The sequence below is a fragment of the Pseudophryne corroboree genome, chromosome 4, assembly GCF_028390025.1.
Source record: "Pseudophryne corroboree isolate aPseCor3 chromosome 4, aPseCor3.hap2, whole genome shotgun sequence".
Taxonomy (NCBI): domain Eukaryota; kingdom Metazoa; phylum Chordata; class Amphibia; order Anura; family Myobatrachidae; genus Pseudophryne; species Pseudophryne corroboree.
In genome coordinates, this window is record NC_086447.1 from 525,271,598 (window position 1) to 525,291,581 (window position 19,984).

The window sequence follows — 19,984 nt, forward strand, 5'->3', positions numbered from 1 at the left end:
TTAAAAAGCAAAAGACAAAAACGAAAAATAATTCAAAAAAGCAAAACCTAAAAATAAAGTACAAAAACCATCACCCCGCACCACCACCACAAAAAAATAAATTATAAAAATGTTAAAGTTGATATTGTTACTGTATTTGTGCTGTTACCTTTTGATTAAAGTACCGTACAGTATGTGTGATGTTGGCTTTCTTATTACAATACAGTACAGTATGTGTGATGTTACATGTTCCAAATGATTTTGTCCGTAAATAAAGTGTTTCTTAAAATAAACATGACGTGGTTTCCAATGTTTGTATTCCCAACTTCCTGTACTGTATAAATTAGTACTACTGTATGATGGGAATTCAATTAAGAGTGGTATACTGTATGTAAAACAACTTGGTTAGGCATCTTGTATTTCATATTTTAATAAAAACCACAGGAAACTTCTATTTTTAAAAGTTTATTGAAGAAAAAAAAGGTGTTTTTTTTAAATAAAGTTTGAAAGTTAATTAAAACAAAAAAGTAGTTTGTTCTTCGTTACATTCTTTTCTTGTGTATATAGATATCTGTGGAAAAAAAAAAAAAAGTATTAAAGTAAAGACACTCATGTTCATTTGTTTTCCAAGAAAATTTGTGGAACCACACAGCCCAGCAATAAGTCATGCTGGGCTGTGTGGTTCCACAAAAGGCATGCGGTCCAAAGTGAAATAGTGGTGTCAGTGGTCAGCACTTTGACACGCTAACATTTGTGGAACCACACAGCCCAGCAATAAGTCATGCTGGGCTGTGTGGTTCCACAAAAGGCATGCGGTCCAAAGTGAAATAGTGGTGTCAGTGGTCAGCACTTTGACACGCTAACATTTGTGGAACCACACAGCCCAGCATTAAGTCATGCTGGGCTGTGTGGTTCCACAAAAGGCATGCGGTCCAAAGTGAAATAGTGGTGTCAGTGGTCAGCACTTTGACACGCTAACATTTGTGGAACCACACAGCCCAGCAATAAGTCATGCTGGGCTGTGTGGTTCCACAAAAGGCATGCGGTCCAAAGTGAAATAGTGGTGTCAGTGGTCAGCACTTTGACACGCTAACATTTGTGGAACCACACAGCCCAGCAATAAGTCATGCTGGTCTGTGTGGTTCCACAAAAGGCATGCGGTCCAAAGTGAAATAGTGGTGTCAGTGGTCAGCACTTTGACACACTAACATTTGTGGAACCACACAGCAATGGCTGACACACATAAAATGCCTGACACACACAAAATGCCTGACACACACAAAATGCCTGACACACACATGCTGGAGGGAAAACACATGTTTGCCAAACAGTCGACAGCACATGTCGGCCAGATGGCCGACCAAACTTGCTCCAAATCACCCCAAACTGGCTCTTAAAATTCCCCCTGAACCTCGCCCCCCTCCAGTCTCCTTAGAGGACTCGGACGCTCGCATTTGTAAAGCACGGTGTTTTCCTCCGCCTCCTGCTAGCCTGTTGCCCTTCCCCCATGGGAGCCTGCACAGATCATGCAGTAGACAGGGAGGGAATGCAGGTCATGTGCAATACACAAACGCCCACTGTAGTACTGTTTTGCTCACTTACAGTACCGTACTGTAGGTTGCATTTAGCGTAAAGAATCGCTCCTGCAGATGTACTTTGATTTATGTGAAACCTGTGTGCATCCTTCCATTGGATGTACTGTATTGGAGAGAAAAAAAAAAATGTTAAAGTGAATGTCACGGGAACACATTAAAAATAAGGTTGGCACTTCCTTCCCATTGGTGTTGGTTTACAGTATGCCGTAGTGTACTCGGACGCTCATGTAATTGCATTTCAAAGGCACAGTATTTTCCATCGTCTCCCCCCTACCCCCATCGCCCTTCCCCCCTGGGGGCCTGCACAGGGAGGAAATTCAGGTCCTGTGCAATACACAAACGCTGAAGATCTACAGTACTGTTTTGCTTAGTTGGTAGCGTCAGAATACACTCATTTCATTCACGCTGTTTGGGTGCATTAAGCGTAAAGAATCGCTCCTGCAGATGTACTTTGATTTATGTGAAACCTGTGTGCATCCTTCCATTGACTGTCTTACAATGTAAATAAAATAATACAGTGCATTATTACAGAAAAAAAAAAAAAGAAAAGAAAGAAAGCACATCATGTCTCGAACCCTGGACCCCCAGCGAGGGAGGTCGGAGCCTTCACCCCTAGCCCACGACGCCTCATGAGAGATTTCCAATTTCATGTGTGAAAGTACTGCAAACAGCGCCCGGCCCCCGCCCCATTGCTGTTGGTTTATGCCTTAGAGGACTCGGACGCTCGCATTTGTAAAGCACGGTGTTTTCCTCCGCCTCCTGCTAGCCTGTTGCCCTTCCCCCATGGGAGCCTGCACAGATCATGCAGTAGACAGGGAGGGAATGCAGGTCATGTGCAATACACAAACGCCCACTGTAGTACTGTTTTGCTCACTTACAGTACCGTACTGTAGGTTGCATTTAGCGTAAAGAATCGCTCCTGCAGATGTACTTTGATTTATGTGAAACCTGTGTGCATCCTTCCATTGGATGTACTGTATTGGAGAGAAAAAAAAAAATGTTAAAGTGAATGTCACGGGAACACATTAAAAATAAGGTTGGCACTTCCTTCCCATTGGTGTTGGTTTACAGTATGCCGTAGTGTACTCGGACGCTCATGTAATTGCATTTCAAAGGCACAGTATTTTCCATCGTCTCCCCCCTACCCCCATCGCCCTTCCCCCCTGGGGGCCTGCACAGGGAGGAAATTCAGGTCCTGTGCAATACACAAACGCTGAAGATCTACAGTACTGTTTTGCTTAGTTGGTAGCGTCAGAATACACTCATTTCATTCACGCTGTTTGGGTGCATTTAGCGTAAAGAATCGCTCCTGCAGATGTACTTTGATTTATGTGAAACCTGTGTGCATCCTTCCATTGACTGTCTTACAATGTAAATAAAATAATACAGTGCATTATTACAGAAAAAAAAAAAAAAAAAAAGAAAGAAAGCACATCATGTCTCGAACCCTGGACCCCCAGCGAGGGAGGTGGGAGCCTTCACCCCTAGCCCACGACGCCTCATGAGAGATTTCCAATTTCATGTGTGAAAGTACTGCAAACAGCGCCCGGCCCCCGCCCCATTGCTGTTGGTTTATGCCTTAGAGGACTCGGACGCTCGCATTTGTAAAGCACGGTGTTTTCCTCCGCCTCCTGCTAGCCTGTTGCCCTTCCCCCATGGGAGCCTGCACAGATCATGCAGTAGACAGGGAGGGAATGCAGGTCATGTGCAATACACAAACGCCCACTGTAGTACTGTTTTGCTCACTTACAGTACCGTACTGTAGGTTGCATTTAGCGTAAAGAATCGCTCCTGCAGATGTACTTTGATTTATGTGAAACCTGTGTGCATCCTTCCATTGGATGTACTGTATTGGAGAGAAAAAAAAAATGTTAAAGTGAATGTCACGGGAACACATTAAAAATAAGGTTGGCACTTCCTTCCCATTGGTGTTGGTTTACAGTATGCCGTAGTGTACTCGGACGCTCATGTAATTGCATTTCAAAGGCACAGTATTTTCCATCATCTCCCCCCTACCCCCATCGCCCTTCCCCCCTGGGGGCCTGCACAGGGAGGAAATTCAGGTCCTGTGCAATACACAAACGCTGAAGATCTACAGTACTGTTTTGCTTAGTTGGTAGCGTCAGAATACACTCATTTCATTCACGCTGTTTGGGTGCATTTAGCGTAAAGAATCGCTCCTGCAGATGTACTTTGATTTATGTGAAACCTGTGTGCATCCTTCCATTGACTGTCTTACAATGTAAATAAAATAATACAGTGCATTATTACAGAAAAAAAAAAAAAAAAAAGAAAGAAAGCACATCAGGTCTCGAACCCTGGACCCCCAGCGAGGGAGTTGGGAGCCTTCACCCCTAGCCCACGACGCCTCATGAGAGATTTCCAATTTCATGTGTGAAAGTACTGCAAACAGCGCCCGGCCCCCGCCCCATTGCTGTTGGTTTATGCCTTAGAGGACTCGGACGCTCGCATTTGTAAAGCACGGTGTTTTCCTCCGCCTTCTGCTAGTCCTCCATTCCCATTATGCATTAGCGAACTCAGACGCTCATATATTTTAAAAGCACGGTGTTTATACATTGTACTGTACATTCTTCCTTTTACACAATTACTGTAGTTGCGTCTCCATACACATACAGTACTGTACAGTACTCCATACTTTTTCCACCGCCTCCAGTTACGCCTACAGTATTGCCAGAGCTGTAGATCAATCCGCCGCTATACTGTACGATCGAAAGTACTGGATTAGTGGAGCATTAGCCACACAGTGGTGGAGATGTGTAATGCATGATGAGTATCTAGATCGTCTCAACGCGCCTGCCTGTGATTAAACTCAGCTATCGCCTTAGCGTGGCTAAACGCCCGTCTCGGCGGAGAAACAGTCAAGATAAAGGTGGCTACATCTGTAGTTTTTCTCATGGGAATATGAATGCACTGTCACTCTAGGTTACTGGTTCCCCTATTTAACCCACACACCACAAATACAATGAAATTTGTGTATCAACTAGGGGTGTAATAGTATGCATTTTTAAAATATTGAATGTACTGTAGGTTAATGTGCCTTGACAAATCCAATGGGGTGCTTCTGTTTTCCCCTGAAACGGTGGGGGACTGGATATTGTAGTGATACATATGTTGTATGTTGCATAACATAGAGCTCTTCCAGTATACGCCTGATCCAGTGTTTGTTACAGCTTACAGTGGGGAGTCAGAGGATCCTTTACCTCCATCTCAAGTGGGGAGTAGAGAAGGGGAAGGCAAGACAGAGTGGTGAGTTTAATATTAATTAACTAATTAAGTGTTAAGTTTAATATTAATATAATGTCTGCAAGTCACGGGCTATTACACTTACTTAATAAACTTCTATGTACACCCATTGCTAAAGCACATCTCAATAATACTATTTTGTTATTTAAAATTATGTGCAAATGTGGTATTGTGAAGGTGCGTAATTATTACCTTAGGCGGTACTCACGGGTCCACGTAAGCCAACGACAAGTGCTTGTTCACGCTGTGGAGGATGGGAGTGCTGTAGCGACGGCTGTAGGCAAAGAAAAACGAACTATGAACTGCAAGCTGTGCCATGGAGGAGTGCTTCTCCCAGGAAGCTGTGGGTTTCACCGATTAGTTGAAAATCCTCACAGGCACAAAGCCTCAACCACCCAACTCTCACCTATACAGCACTCACGCGCTGAGGTGTGCTGGACCTTGCACAACCAAGCAAGGTCAACTGAATTGGCACTCAGGGGTCAAACTCACACAGAGGGATACTCACTCCTCGATTCTTGTCAATTTGCAGTGATGTTCTACAGCTACTGTAGGTCAAAATGCAACAGACTATCTACGCTAACCTCAAAGTACCCTAACTCTGTGGGCCCGAACTAACAGGTTTTCCTGCGGCCCAAACTATGACAACACGAGGCAAAGTAAACAGTAGCTACCATATAACAGAAACTGGTTTTAGCTAGCTATTAATAACTGTAGACGGTACGACAATAACATTTGCAATACAATACGCAATATAAGAACAATAAACAGGAGCACACAGTGACCTGAACCACAAAATCAAGGATAACAATATTCCCCTATTATTCCCTGTGGACAGAGTCAGATGGCCCCGTCTTTGGAATGCGCTTAGCACAAACTCTGGGGTCTTAAAGAACCCGGGAGGCAGAAAGTGAACATCCTTTCAATTTGGAATTAGGAGAGCATGTGAAACTGCACCACTCCTCCACACTTTACCTAATCACCAGCTCTACTTGACCTGTAATGTGGGGATCAGACTTTGAGCAAAACTCCGGAATGACCAGAGCCTACATTCAGTCCCAATTTACTTTTGGGATACACTCTATACGCCTATAATATCCCTGGATTTTCCCAGCTAACTACGGGCAGTCAGTGGAATGATTTGGGCCTATTGCCCACCCTAATAACCACAGGCGTGGAACCTGGATGTTGTCCACGGGCCTAGTGGCCGCCTAGTAAGGATCAGGTTGGGGTAGTCTGGGCCTATTGCCCAGATCACCCTTTTATTGTGGCTCAGACCTTTGGGCCTACCTACTGGGGCCGACAGTAAATTACTAGGGCCTAGCACCCTCTAGGTGTTATCAGGCCTAGTGCCTGAACTTGCCCATGGGCCTAGTGTCCACCTACTTGACCACAAGTGATCTTGGCCTAATGCCAAGATCACTAAACAAACAGGGACCCAGCTCTACCACCTAACACTCAGGCATAGTGCCTGTATTGCCCCACAGGCCTAGTGCCTGGAGACCCAGTGGTCTAGGGAGGTGTTATACAAGGGTGGGAAGGCCCAGGGCAACCTACCAGACTCAATGGAAGAGGCTGCAGTGGGGTGCTGTGTCAGCTACTACACTCTCTGCCTGTCTTCGCCGACCACTGGGCTTCTTCCGCTGTGCCTTCTGCTGCTTCTTCTTCTTCATCGTCGTCGCTGCCACTTCTTCCTTCTTCCCCATGAGCTCTTTTTTCTTCAGTGTCCAGTACCCGAATGAGCTCCCCACTCTGCAGCATCTATTATAAGATGCTGGGAGGGGGCGGAGCTATGACACAGAGAGCCCTGATTGGCTCACCATGGCCTTTCATCATTGGCCACCACTTCAAATGCCCCGATTAGCTTGCGCTTGGCGCGCCAATAAAAATGCCGCAACCTGATTGGAGGGACTTGAATACTGGCGGATGCAAGTCCCTTTGTGCCGAAACCTCACCGCCGCACCAAAGCCCACTGCAAGACGCCGCCAGCCTGAGGGGAACGGAGGTGAGTACCCTCCATTCCCTCCTCAGCTAGGCACCCACACAGACCCCTACTCACAGTATCAAGCCTGGTTTTATGTTCCACAAAATCATAATGGTTTCATCATGTGTGTAGCAAGGAAGGCATACATTCATTTATGATTATTGTTCAAAACATCAAGATAAATGAATTGTTGAAAAACTATTTTGACTAGTTGACACAGAACTGACATTTTCTTTAGATAAATACTGAATTAGGGCATACTATAATGTAGCTGTGAAAGTGATGTGCAATTTTGTCTGTCATCATCTGAAATGCCGTTATTGCTGAAGTCTTCTCCACCAGTCATATACAAGTTTCTGCACAACAAGGTAAGGTAAATGTGCTTGTTTAAATATGCCATTGTGTGACTTATTTTGACAAATGACTGTTGCTGTGTGTTAGATTCTTTTATGTCAGTCATAAAGTCAGATTATAATTTTCTTAACTGTCCAGGGGACATACATACTGGCCATAGGTGGCTCTTGTGCAGGCTCTTGTACTGACCGTAATGGTGAATGAAGCACACTCATAGGCTATTTTTCATACTCTTGATCCTCTTCTTCCTGTTGGGAGGGAGGGGTGCAGATGGCTGATGCTCTTATGTTGGACTTGTAAAGACAAACACATGTGTAAGTGTTATATTGTGATGCCTCAGATTCCAATTGAAGACTTTTGGTTCTGTATGGCTGGTCAATAACACTTTGTGGCGCTATGGAGTACAATGAGGGTATTCACTGGTTAGCAGAAAGAGACTGGTCTGGACATGTACAGTTTGAGTTGAGGGATGCTGAGGAGCAGAGCTAAAGAGTGGGAATGAGGTTCCACAGGTCTCACATTGGGCAAGTGATGTCACTGAAGTGGTGCCAAGTGGTGCCAAGAAACAGGGCCATGAGTACCTGCTGTGTGGAGCCCTGGAGATTTTAGTGGAGTGTGAAGTAGATATAGTGTTTATCGAAACTAAATGTTTCTATTTTCTGCAGTTACCAATCCATTGCAATGCTTAGCTACAGTAGCAGAGTGTCACAATATGTTTGTTGTAGGTCTGTCTTGTAAATAATACCAGGTTACAGAGCTTGGATTTTTATAGTGATCTCCACATCCAGAATTCATAATACTGAATGAATAATTATAAATCCTTTGTCTAATCATAATGTAATTACAAGTTAGGTGTGACAATACTGAGACCATGTGCAGGATCTATTGAACATGCACTGTAAAATGTGAGGACATCTGATGGACATTTAAGGGGCCGGTGAGGAGGACTGATGTCATGTGGGGAGGCCTGCGTAGCATTAAAGCAACATGTTGTGAGATCTGAGGGCATGTGATGGGGACATTTAAGGGCATGTGGGGTGGTCTGATGACAGAGGTGTTAAACTTTCATTAGTAATGGTTAAACATATATTAGTGCATAATTGAGTTTCAGAAATTGTTAGAGCCATTAAGAATGGTACATGTTAGGCCTAACATTGTGGTGTACTGTATATACTCTCAATAAGTACAGTAAGATTCTGTGGCCCCCACAGTCCTTAATTTGGTCCTGGGAATACTCACTGGCTACTTCCCCATATCCTACTGAGGTTACTGCCTTATGCACAGCAGCTGATGCCTTTGGGACGAATCTGTGTTAAAGTTGTTATTTTTATTGTTATTAATTTCAAGCTCAACATTATTGACAAAGGATGGAATAACTTGTGTTTTGATATATAATCATGTGTTTAAGTTCAATGTCAATGCAGAAGCATGGTGTTTAAGTTAAAACTAGAGATGAGCGCCGGAAATTTTTCGGGTTTTGTGTTTTGGTTTTGGGTTCGGTTCCGCGGCCGTGTTTTGGGTTCGACCGCGTTTTGGCAAAACCTCTCAGAATTTTTTTTGTCGGATTCGGGTGTGTTTTGGATTCGGGTGTTTTTTTCAAAAAACCCTAAAAAACAGCTTAAATCATAGAATTTGGGGGTCATTTTGATCCCAAAGTATTATTAACCTCAAAAACCATAATTTACACTCATTTTCAGTCTATTCTGAATACCTTACACCTCACAATATTATTTTTAGTCCTAAAATTTGCACCGAGGTCGCTGTGTGAGTAAGATAAGCGACCCTAGTGGCCGACACAAACACCGGGCCCATCTAGGAGTGGCACTGCAGTGTCACGCATGATGGCCCTTCCAAAAAACCCTCCCCAAACAGCACATGACGCAAAGAAAAAAAGAGGCGCAATGAGGTAGCTGACTGTGTGAGTAAGATAAGCGACCCTAGTGGCCGACACAAACACCGGGCCCATCTAGGAGTGGCACTGCAGTGTCACGCAGGATGGCCCTTCCAAAAAACCCTCCCCAAACAGCACATGACGCAAAGAAAAAAAGAGGCGCAATGAGGTAGCTGACTGTGTGAGTAAGATAAGCGACCCTAGTGGCCGACACAAACACCGGGCCCATCTAGGAGTGGCACTGCAGTGTCACGCAGGATGGCCCTTCCAAAAAACCCTCCCCAAACAGCACATGACGCAAAGAAAAAAAGAGGCGCAATGAGGTAGCTGACTGTGTGAGTAAGATAAGCGACCCTAGTGGCCGACACAAACACCGGGCCCATCTAGGAGTGGCACTGCAGTGTCACGCAGGATGGCCCTTCCAAAAAACCCTCCCCAAACAGCACATGACGCAAAGAAAAAAAGAGGCGCAATGAGGTAGCTGACTGTGTGAGTAAGATAAGCGACCCTAGTGGCCGACACAAACACCGGGCCCATCTAGGAGTGGCACTGCAGTGTCACGCAGGATGGCCCTTCCAAAAAACCCTCCCCAAACAGCACATGACGCAAAGAAAAAAAGAGGCGCAATGAGGTAGCTGACTGTGTGAGTAAGATAAGCGACCCTAGTGGCCGACACAAACACCGGGCCCATCTAGGAGTGGCACTGCAGTGTCACGCAGGATGGCCCTTCCAAAAAACCCTCCCCAAACAGCACATGACGCAAAGAAAAAAAGAGGCGCAATGAGGTAGCTGACTGTGTGAGTAAGATAAGCGACCCTAGTGGCCGACACAAACACCGGGCCCATCTAGGAGTGGCACTGCAGTGTCACGCAGGATGGCCCTTCCAAAAAACCCTCCCCAAACAGCACATGACGCAAAGAAAAAAAGAGGCGCAATGAGGTAGCTGACTGTGTGAGTAAGATAAGCGACCCTAGTGGCCGACACAAACACCGGGCCCATCTAGGAGTGGCACTGCAGTGTCACGCAGGATGGCCCTTCCAAAAAACCCTCCCCAAACAGCACATGACGCAAAGAAAAAAAGAGGCGCAATGAGGTAGCTGACTGTGTGAGTAAGATAAGCGACCCTAGTGGCCGACACAAACACCGGGCCCATCTAGGAGTGGCACTGCAGTGTCACGCAGGATGGCCCTTCCAAAAAACCCTCCCCAAACAGCACATGACGCAAAGAAAAAAAGAGGCGCAATGAGGTAGCTGACTGTGTGAGTAAGATAAGCGACCCTAGTGGCCGACACAAACACCGGGCCCATCTAGGAGTGGCACTGCAGTGTCACGCAGGATGGCCCTTCCAAAAAACCCTCCCCAAACAGCACATGACGCAAAGAAAAAAAGAGGCGCAATGAGGTAGCTGACTGTGTGAGTAAGATAAGCGACCCTAGTGGCCGACACAAACACCGGGCCCATCTAGGAGTGGCACTGCAGTGTCACGCAGGATGGCCCTTCCAAAAAACCCTCCCCAAACAGCACATGACGCAAAGAAAAAAAGAGGCGCAATGAGGTAGCTGACTGTGTGAGTAAGATAAGCGACCCTAGTGGCCGACACAAACACCGGGCCCATCTAGGAGTGGCACTGCAGTGTCACGCAGGATGGCCCTTCCAAAAAACCCTCCCCAAACAGCACATGACGCAAAGAAAAAAAGAGGCGCAATGAGGTAGCTGACTGTGTGAGTAAGATAAGCGACCCTAGTGGCCGACACAAACACCGGGCCCATCTAGGAGTGGCACTGCAGTGTCACGCAGGATGGCCCTTCCAAAAAACCCTCCCCAAACAGCACATGACGCAAAGAAAAAAAGAGGCGCAATGAGGTAGCTGACTGTGTGAGTAAGATAAGCGACCCTAGTGGCCGACACAAACACCGGGCCCATCTAGGAGTGGCACTGCAGTGTCACGCAGGATGGCCCTTCCAAAAAACCCTCCCCAAACAGCACATGACGCAAAGAAAAAAAGAGGCGCAATGAGGTAGCTGACTTTGTGAGTAAGATAAGCGACCCTAGTGGCCGACACAAACACCGGGCCCATCTAGGAGTGGCACTGCAGTGTCACGCAGGATGGCCCTTCCAAAAAACCCTACCCAAAAAGCACATGACGCAAAGAAAAAAAGAGGCGCAATGAGGTAGCTGACTGTGTGAGTAAGATAAGCGACCCTAGTGGCCGACACAAACACCGGGCCCATCTAGGAGTGGCACTGCAGTGTCACGCAGGATGGCCCTTCCAAAAAACCCTCCCCAAACAGCACATGACGCAAAGAAAAAAAGAGGCGCAATGAGGTAGCTGACTGTGTGAGTAAGATAAGCGACCCTAGTGGCCGACACAAACACCGGGCCCATCTAGGAGTGGCACTGCAGTGTCACGCAGGATGGCCCTTCCAAAAAACCCTCCCCAAACAGCACATGACGCAAAGAAAAAAAGAGGCGCAATGAGGTAGCTGACTGTGTGAGTAAGATAAGCGACCCTAGTGGCCGACACAAACACCGGGCCCATCTAGGAGTGGCACTGCAGTGTCACGCAGGATGGCCCTTCCAAAAAACCCTCCCCAAACAGCACATGACGCAAAGAAAAAAAGAGGCGCAATGAGGTAGCTGACTGTGTGAGTAAGATAAGCGACCCTAGTGGCCGACACAAACACCGGGCCCATCTAGGAGTGGCACTGCAGTGTCACGCAGGATGGCCCTTCCAAAAAACCCTCCCCAAACAGCACATGACGCAAAGAAAAAAAGAGGCGCAATGAGGTAGCTGACTGTGTGAGTAAGATAAGCGACCCTAGTGGCCGACACAAACACCGGGCCCATCTAGGAGTGGCACTGCAGTGTCACGCAGGATGGCCCTTCCAAAAAACCCTCCCCAAACAGCACATGACGCAAAGAAAAAAAGAGGCGCAATGAGGTAGCTGACTGTGTGAGTAAGATAAGCGACCCTAGTGGCCGACACAAACACCGGGCCCATCTAGGAGTGGCACTGCAGTGTCACGCAGGATGGCCCTTCCAAAAAACCCTCCCCAAACAGCACATGACGCAAAGAAAAAAAGAGGCGCAATGAGGTAGCTGACTGTGTGAGTAAGATAAGCGACCCTAGTGGCCGACACAAACACCGGGCCCATCTAGGAGTGGCACTGCAGTGTCACGCAGGATGGCCCTTCCAAAAAACCCTCCCCAAACAGCACATGACGCAAAGAAAAAAAGAGGCGCAATGAGGTAGCTGACTGTGTGAGTAAGATAAGCGACCCTAGTGGCCGACACAAACACCGGGCCCATCTAGGAGTGGCACTGCAGTGTCACGCAGGATGGCCCTTCCAAAAAACCCTCCCCAAACAGCACATGACGCAAAGAAAAAAAGAGGCGCAATGAGGTAGCTGACTGTGTGAGTAAGATAAGCGACCCTAGTGGCCGACACAAACACCGGGCCCATCTAGGAGTGGCACTGCAGTGTCACGCAGGATGGCCCTTCCAAAAAACCCTCCCCAAACAGCACATGACGCAAAGAAAAAAAGAGGCGCAATGAGGTAGCTGACTGTGTGAGTAAGATAAGCGACCCTAGTGGCCGACACAAACACCGGGCCCATCTAGGAGTGGCACTGCAGTGTCACGCAGGATGGCCCTTCCAAAAAACCCTCCCCAAACAGCACATGACGCAAAGAAAAAAAGAGGCGCAATGAGGTAGCTGACTTTGTGAGTAAGATAAGCGACCCTAGTGGCCGACACAAACACCGGGCCCATCTAGGAGTGGCACTGCAGTGTCACGCAGGATGGCCCTTCCAAAAAACCCTCCCCAAACAGCACATGACGCAAAGAAAAAAAGAGGCGCAATGAGGTAGCTGACTGTGTGAGTAAGATAAGCGACCCTAGTGGCCGACACAAACACCGGGCCCATCTAGGAGTGGCACTGCAGTGTCACGCAGGATGGCCCTTCCAAAAAACCCTCCCCAAACAGCACATGACGCAAAGAAAAAAAGAGGCGCAATGAGGTAGCTGACTGTGTGAGTAAGATAAGCGACCCTAGTGGCCGACACAAACACCGGGCCCATCTAGGAGTGGCACTGCAGTGTCACGCAGGATGGCCCTTCCAAAAAACCCTCCCCAAACAGCACATGACGCAAAGAAAAAAAGAGGCGCAATGAGGTAGCTGACTGTGTGAGTAAGATAAGCGACCCTAGTGGCCGACACAAACACCGGGCCCATCTAGGAGTGGCACTGCAGTGTCACGCAGGATGGCCCTTCCAAAAAACCCTCCCCAAACAGCACATGACGCAAAGAAAAAAAGAGGCGCAATGAGGTAGCTGACTGTGTGAGTAAGATAAGCGACCCTAGTGGCCGACACAAACACCGGGCCCATCTAGGAGTGGCACTGCAGTGTCACGCAGGATGGCCCTTCCAAAAAACCCTCCCCAAACAGCACATGACGCAAAGAAAAAAAGAGGCGCAATGAGGTAGCTGACTGTGTGAGTAAGATAAGCGACCCTAGTGGCCGACACAAACACCGGGCCCATCTAGGAGTGGCACTGCAGTGTCACGCAGGATGGCCCTTCCAAAAAACCCTCCCCAAACAGCACATGACGCAAAGAAAAAAAGAGGCGCAATGAGGTAGCTGACTGTGTGAGTAAGATAAGCGACCCTAGTGGCCGACACAAACACCGGGCCCATCTAGGAGTGGCACTGCAGTGTCACGCAGGATGGCCCTTCCAAAAAACCCTCCCCAAACAGCACATGACGCAAAGAAAAAAAGAGGCGCAATGAGGTAGCTGACTGTGTGAGTAAGATAAGCGACCCTAGTGGCCGACACAAACACCGGGCCCATCTAGGAGTGGCACTGCAGTGTCACGCAGGATGGCCCTTCCAAAAAACCCTCCCCAAACAGCACATGACGCAAAGAAAAAAAGAGGCGCAATGAGGTAGCTGACTTTGTGAGTAAGATAAGCGACCCTAGTGGCCGACACAAACACCGGGCCCATCTAGGAGTGGCACTGCAGTGTCACGCAGGATGGCCCTTCCAAAAAACCCTACCCAAAAAGCACATGACGCAAAGAAAAAAAGAGGCGCAATGAGGTAGCTGACTGTGTGAGTAAGATAAGCGACCCTAGTGGCCGACACAAACACCGGGCCCATCTAGGAGTGGCACTGCAGTGTCACGCAGGATGGCCCTTCCAAAAAACCCTCCCCAAACAGCACATGACGCAAAGAAAAATTAAAGAAAAAAGAGGTGCAAGATGGAATTTTCCTTGGGCCCTCCCACCCACCCTTATGTTGTATAAACAGGACATGCACACTTTAACCAACCCATCATTTCAGTGACAGGGTCTGCCACACGACTGTGACTGAAATGACGGGTTGGTTTGGACCCCCACCAAAAAAGAAGCAATTAATCTCTCCTTGCACAAACTGGCTCTACAGAGGCAAGATGTCCACCTCATCATCATCCTCCGATATATCACCGTGTACATCCCCCTCCTCACAGATTATCAATTCGTCCCCACTGAAATCCACCATCTCAGCTCCCTGTGTACTTTGTGGAGGCAATTGCTGCTGGTCAATGTCTCCACGGAGGAATTGATTATAATTCATTTTAATGAACATCATCTTCTCCACATTTTCTGGATGTAACCTCGTACGCCGATTGCTGACAAGGTGAGCGGCGGCACTAAACACTCTTTCGGAGTACACACTTGTGGGAGGGCAACTTAGGTAGAATAAAGCCAGTTTGTGCAAGGGCCTCCAAATTGCCTCTTTTTCCTGCCAGTATAAGTACGGACTGTGTGACGTGCCTACTTGGATGCGGTCACTCATATAATCCTCCACCATTCTTTCAATGGTGAGAGAATCATATGCAGTGACAGTAGACGACATGTCCGTAATCGTTGTCAGGTCCTTCAGTCCGGACCAGATGTCAGCATCAGCAGTCGCTCCAGACTGCCCTGCATCACCGCCAGCGGGTGGGCTCGGAATTCTGAGCCTTTTCCTCGCACCCCCAGTTGCGGGAGAATGTGAAGGAGGAGATGTTGACAGGTCGCGTTCCGCTTGACTTGACAATTTTCTCACCAGCAGGTCTTTGAACCCCAGCAGACTTGTGTCTGCCGGAAAGAGAGATCCAAGGTAGGCTTTAAATCTAGGATCGAGCACGGTGGCCAAAATGTAGTGCTCTGATTTCAACAGATTGACCACCCGTGAATCCTTGTTAAGGGAATTAAGGGCTCCATACACAAGTCCCACATGCCTAGCTGAATCGCTCCGTGTTAGCTCCTCCTTCAATGTCTCCAGCTTCTTCTGCAAAAGCCTGATGAGGGGAATGACCTGACTCAGGCTGGCAGTGTCTGAACTGACTTCACGTGTGGCAAGTTCAAAGGGCATCAGAACCTTGCACAACGTTGAAATCATTCTCCACTGCGCTTGAGACAGGTGCATTCCACCTCCTATATCGTGCTCAATTGTATAGGCTTGAATGGCCTTTTGCTGCTCCTCCAACCTCTGAAGCATATAGAGGGTTAAATTCCACCTCGTTACCACTTCTTGCTTCAGATGATGGCAGGGCAGGTTCAGTAGTTTTTGGTGGTGCTCCAGTCTTCTGTACGTGGTGCCTGTACGCCGAAAGTGTCCCGCAATTCTTCTGGCCACCGACAGCATCTCTTGCACGCCCCTGTCGTTTTTTAAAAAATTCTGCACCACCAAATTCAAGGTATGTGCAAAACATGGGACGTGCTGGAATTTGCCCATATTTAATGCACACACAATATTGCAGGCGTTGTCCGATGCCACAAATCCACAGGAGAGTCCAATTGGGGTAAGCCATTCCGCGATGATCTTCCTCAGTTGCCGTAAGAGGTTTTCAGCTGTGTGCGTATTCTGGAAAGCGGTGATACAAAGCGTAGCCTGCCTAGGAAAGAGTTGGCGTTTGCGAGATGCTGCTACTGGTGCCGCCGCTGCTGTTCTTGCGGCGGGAGTCCATACATCTACCCAGTGGGCTGTCACAGTCATATAGTCCTGACCCTGCCCTGCTCCACTTGTCCACATGTCCGTGGTTAAGTGGACATTGGGTACAACTGCATTTTTTAGGACACTGGTGAGTCTTTTTCTGACGTCCGTGTACATTCTCGGTATCGCCTGCCTAGAGAAGTGGAACCTAGATGGTATTTGGTAACGGGGGCACACTGCCTCAATAAATTGTCTAGTTCCCTGTGAACTAACGGCGGATACCGGACGCACGTCTAACACCAACATAGTTGTCAAGGCCTCAGTTATCCGCTTTGCAGCAGGATGACTGCTGTGATATTTCATCTTCCTCGCAAAGGACTGTTGGACAGTCAATTGCTTACTGGAAGTAGTACAAGTGGGCTTACGACTTCCCCTCTGGGATGACCATCGACTCCCAGCAGCAACAACAGCAGCGCCAGCAGCAGTAGGCGTTACACGCAAGGATGCATCGGAGGAATCCCAGGCAGGAGAGGACTCGTCAGAATTGCCAGTGACATGGCCTGCAAGACTATTGGCATTCCTGGGGAAGGAGGAAATTGACACTGAGGGAGTTGGTGGGGTGGTTTGCGTGAGCTTGGTTACAAGAGGAAGGGATTTACTGGTCAGTGGACTGCTTCCGCTGTCGCCCAAAGTTTTTGAACTTGTCACTGACTTATTATGAATGCGCTGCAGGTGACGTATAAGGGAGGATGTTCCGAGGTGGTTAACGTCCTTACCCCTACTTATTACAGCTTGACAAAGGCAACACACGGCTTGACACCTGTTGTCCGCTTTTCTGTTGAAATACCTCCACACTGAAGAGCTGATTTTTTTGGTATTTTCACCAGGCATGTCAACGGCCATATTCCTCCCACGGACAACAGGTGTCTCCCCGGGTGCCTGACTTAAACAAACCACCTCAGCATCAGAATCCTCCTGGTCAATTTCCTCCCCAGCGCCAGCAACACCCATATCCTCCTCATCCTGGTGTACTTCAACATCTTCATCTTCAATCTGACTATCAGGAACTGGACTGCGGGTGCTCCTTCCAGCACTTGCAGGGGGCGTGCAAATGGTGGAAGGCGCATGCTCTTCACGTCCAGTGTTGGGAAGGTCAGGCATCGCAACCGACACAATTGGACTCTCCTTGTGGATTTGGGATTTCGAAGAACGCACAGTTCTTTGCGGTGCTTTTGCCAGCTTGAGTCTTTTCAGTTTTCTAGCGAGAGGCTGAGTGCTTCCATCCTCATGTGAAGCTGAACCACTAGCCATGAACATAGGCCAGGGCCTCAGCCGTTCCTTGCCACTCCGTGTGGTAAATGGCATATTGGCAAGTTTACGCTTCTCCTCCGACAATTTTATTTTAGGTTTTGGAGTCCTTTTTTTACTGATATTTGGTGTTTTGGATTTGACATGCTCTGTACTATGACATTGGGCATCGGCCTTGGCAGACGACGTTGCTGGCATTTCATCGTCTCGGCCATGACTAGTGGCAGCAGCTTCAGCACGAGGTGGAAGTGGATCTTGATCTTTCCCTAATTTTGGAACCTCAACATTTTTGTTCTCCATATTTTAATAGGCACAACTAAAAGGCACCTCAGGTAAACAATGGAGATGGATGGATACTAGTATACAATTATGGATGGACTGCCGAGTGCCGACACAGAGGTAGCTACAGCCGTGGACTATTGTACTGTACTGTGTCTGCTGCTAATATAGACTGGATGATAATGAGATGTAGTATGTATGTATAAAGAAGAAAGAAAAAAAAACCACGGGTAGGTGGTATACAATTATGGATGGACTGCCGAGTGCCGACACAGAGGTAGCTACAGCCGTGGACTACCGTACTGTGTCTGCTGCTAATATAGACTGGTTGATAATGAGATGTAGTATGTATAAAGAAGAAAGAAAGAAAAAAACCACGGGTAGGTGGTATACAATTATGGACGGACTGCCGAGTGCCGACACAGAGGTAGCTACAGCCGTGGACTACCGTACTGTGTCTGCTGCTAATATAGACTGGTTGATAATGAGATGTAGTATGTATAAAGAAGAAAGAAAAAAAAAACCACGGGTAGGTGGTATACAATTATGGACGGACTGCCGAGTGCCGACACAGAGGTAGCTACAGCCGTGGACTACCGTACTGTACTGTGTCTGCTGCTAATATAGACTGGATGATAATGAGATGTAGTATGTATAAAGAAGAAAGAAAAAAAAAACCACGGGTAGGTGGTATACAATTATGGATGGACTGTCGAGTGCCGACACAGAGGTAGCTACAGCCGTGAACTACCGTACTGTGTCTGCTGCGACTGGATGATAAATAATGATATAAAAAATATATATATATCACTACTGCAGCCGGACAGGTATATATTATATAATGACGGACCTGCTGGACACTGTCTGTCAGCAGAATGAGTTTTTTATTTTATAGAATAAAAAAACACCACACAAGTCACACGACGTGTGTTTAACTTTTACAGGCAGACATTCACAATACAATATAGTATACTATATACTGGTGGTCAGGTCACTGGTCAGTCACACTGGCAGTGGCACTCCTGCAGAAAAAAAGTGTGCACTGTTTAATTTTGGCTCCTGCTATAACCTAACTGCTCCCCAGTCTCCCCCACAATTAAGCTGTGTGAGCACAGTCAGATATTATACATAGATGATGCAGCAGCACACTGGGCTGAGCACAGATATGGTATGTGACTGAGTCACTGTGTATCGTTTTTTCAGGCAGAGAACGGATTATATTAAATAATATAAAACTGCACTGGTGGTCACTGGTCAGTCACTAGTATAACTAACTAATACTATCAGCAAAATTCTGCACTCTCTGTCTGAGTACTCCTCCTAAGCTCCAGTAAATGAAGTGTCACTGTCTCACTCTGTCACTAGTATAACTAACTAATACTATCAGCAAAATTCTGCACTCTCTGTCTGAGTACTCCTCCTAAGCTCCAGTAAATGAAGTGTCACTGTCTCACTCTCACTCTCCTATCTATTTCTTCTCTAAATGGAGAGGACGCCAGCCACGTCCTCTCACTATCAATCTCAATGCACGTGTAAAATGGCGGCGACGCGCGGCTCCTTATATAGAATCCGAGTCTCGCGATAGAATCCGAGCCTCGCGAGAATCCGACAGCGTCATGATGACGTTCGGGCGCGCTCGGGTTAACCGAGCAAGGCGGGAAGATCCGAGTCGCTCGGATCCGTGTAAAAAAAGCTGAAGTTCGGGCGGGTTCGGATTCCGAGGAACCGAACCCGCTCATCTCTAGTTAAAACAAAGAAAATGTAGACACAAACACGCCACTAACATACAGATATATACTGTAGACAATAAAATAATATTAAAGACAAAACACTGAAATATCAAGAATAACTCTCACTCCAAAAAACAAAAAAGTACAAACCTCTCTCCCCTGTAAATAGTAGTCATCCTCTACCTCTATGACAGCTACTGTATAGAATATTGACAGCATCAGTGAGTGCTATAAAGTACAAAGGACATCAAAGTGACAGAGAAAATCATTGTGACCACCATATTATTCATAAAGCATTAGTGACCACCATATAATACAGAAAGTATTGTGACCTCTTACAATATCATTCCCTTATTAATAATTAACGCATCCTCAAAATCATTGACTATTTTACCTTCATAGCACTATTTACATTTAATTTATACCTTTTTAGTAACTTTCAAATGCCATATTATTAGTTAGTCCCGTTTAAAAAAAAATTATCGTTTTTTTTTTATAAATTAAACTCCCAGTCTCAGAAAAAAAGATCCTAATTAACTCCATTACATCCTTAACCACTTACAACCCCCCCCCCCTTCCTCCTCCCTTCCCCTAACACACACACCCTTATTCTTTGTACTGGAGACCATGGGGGTAATTCCAA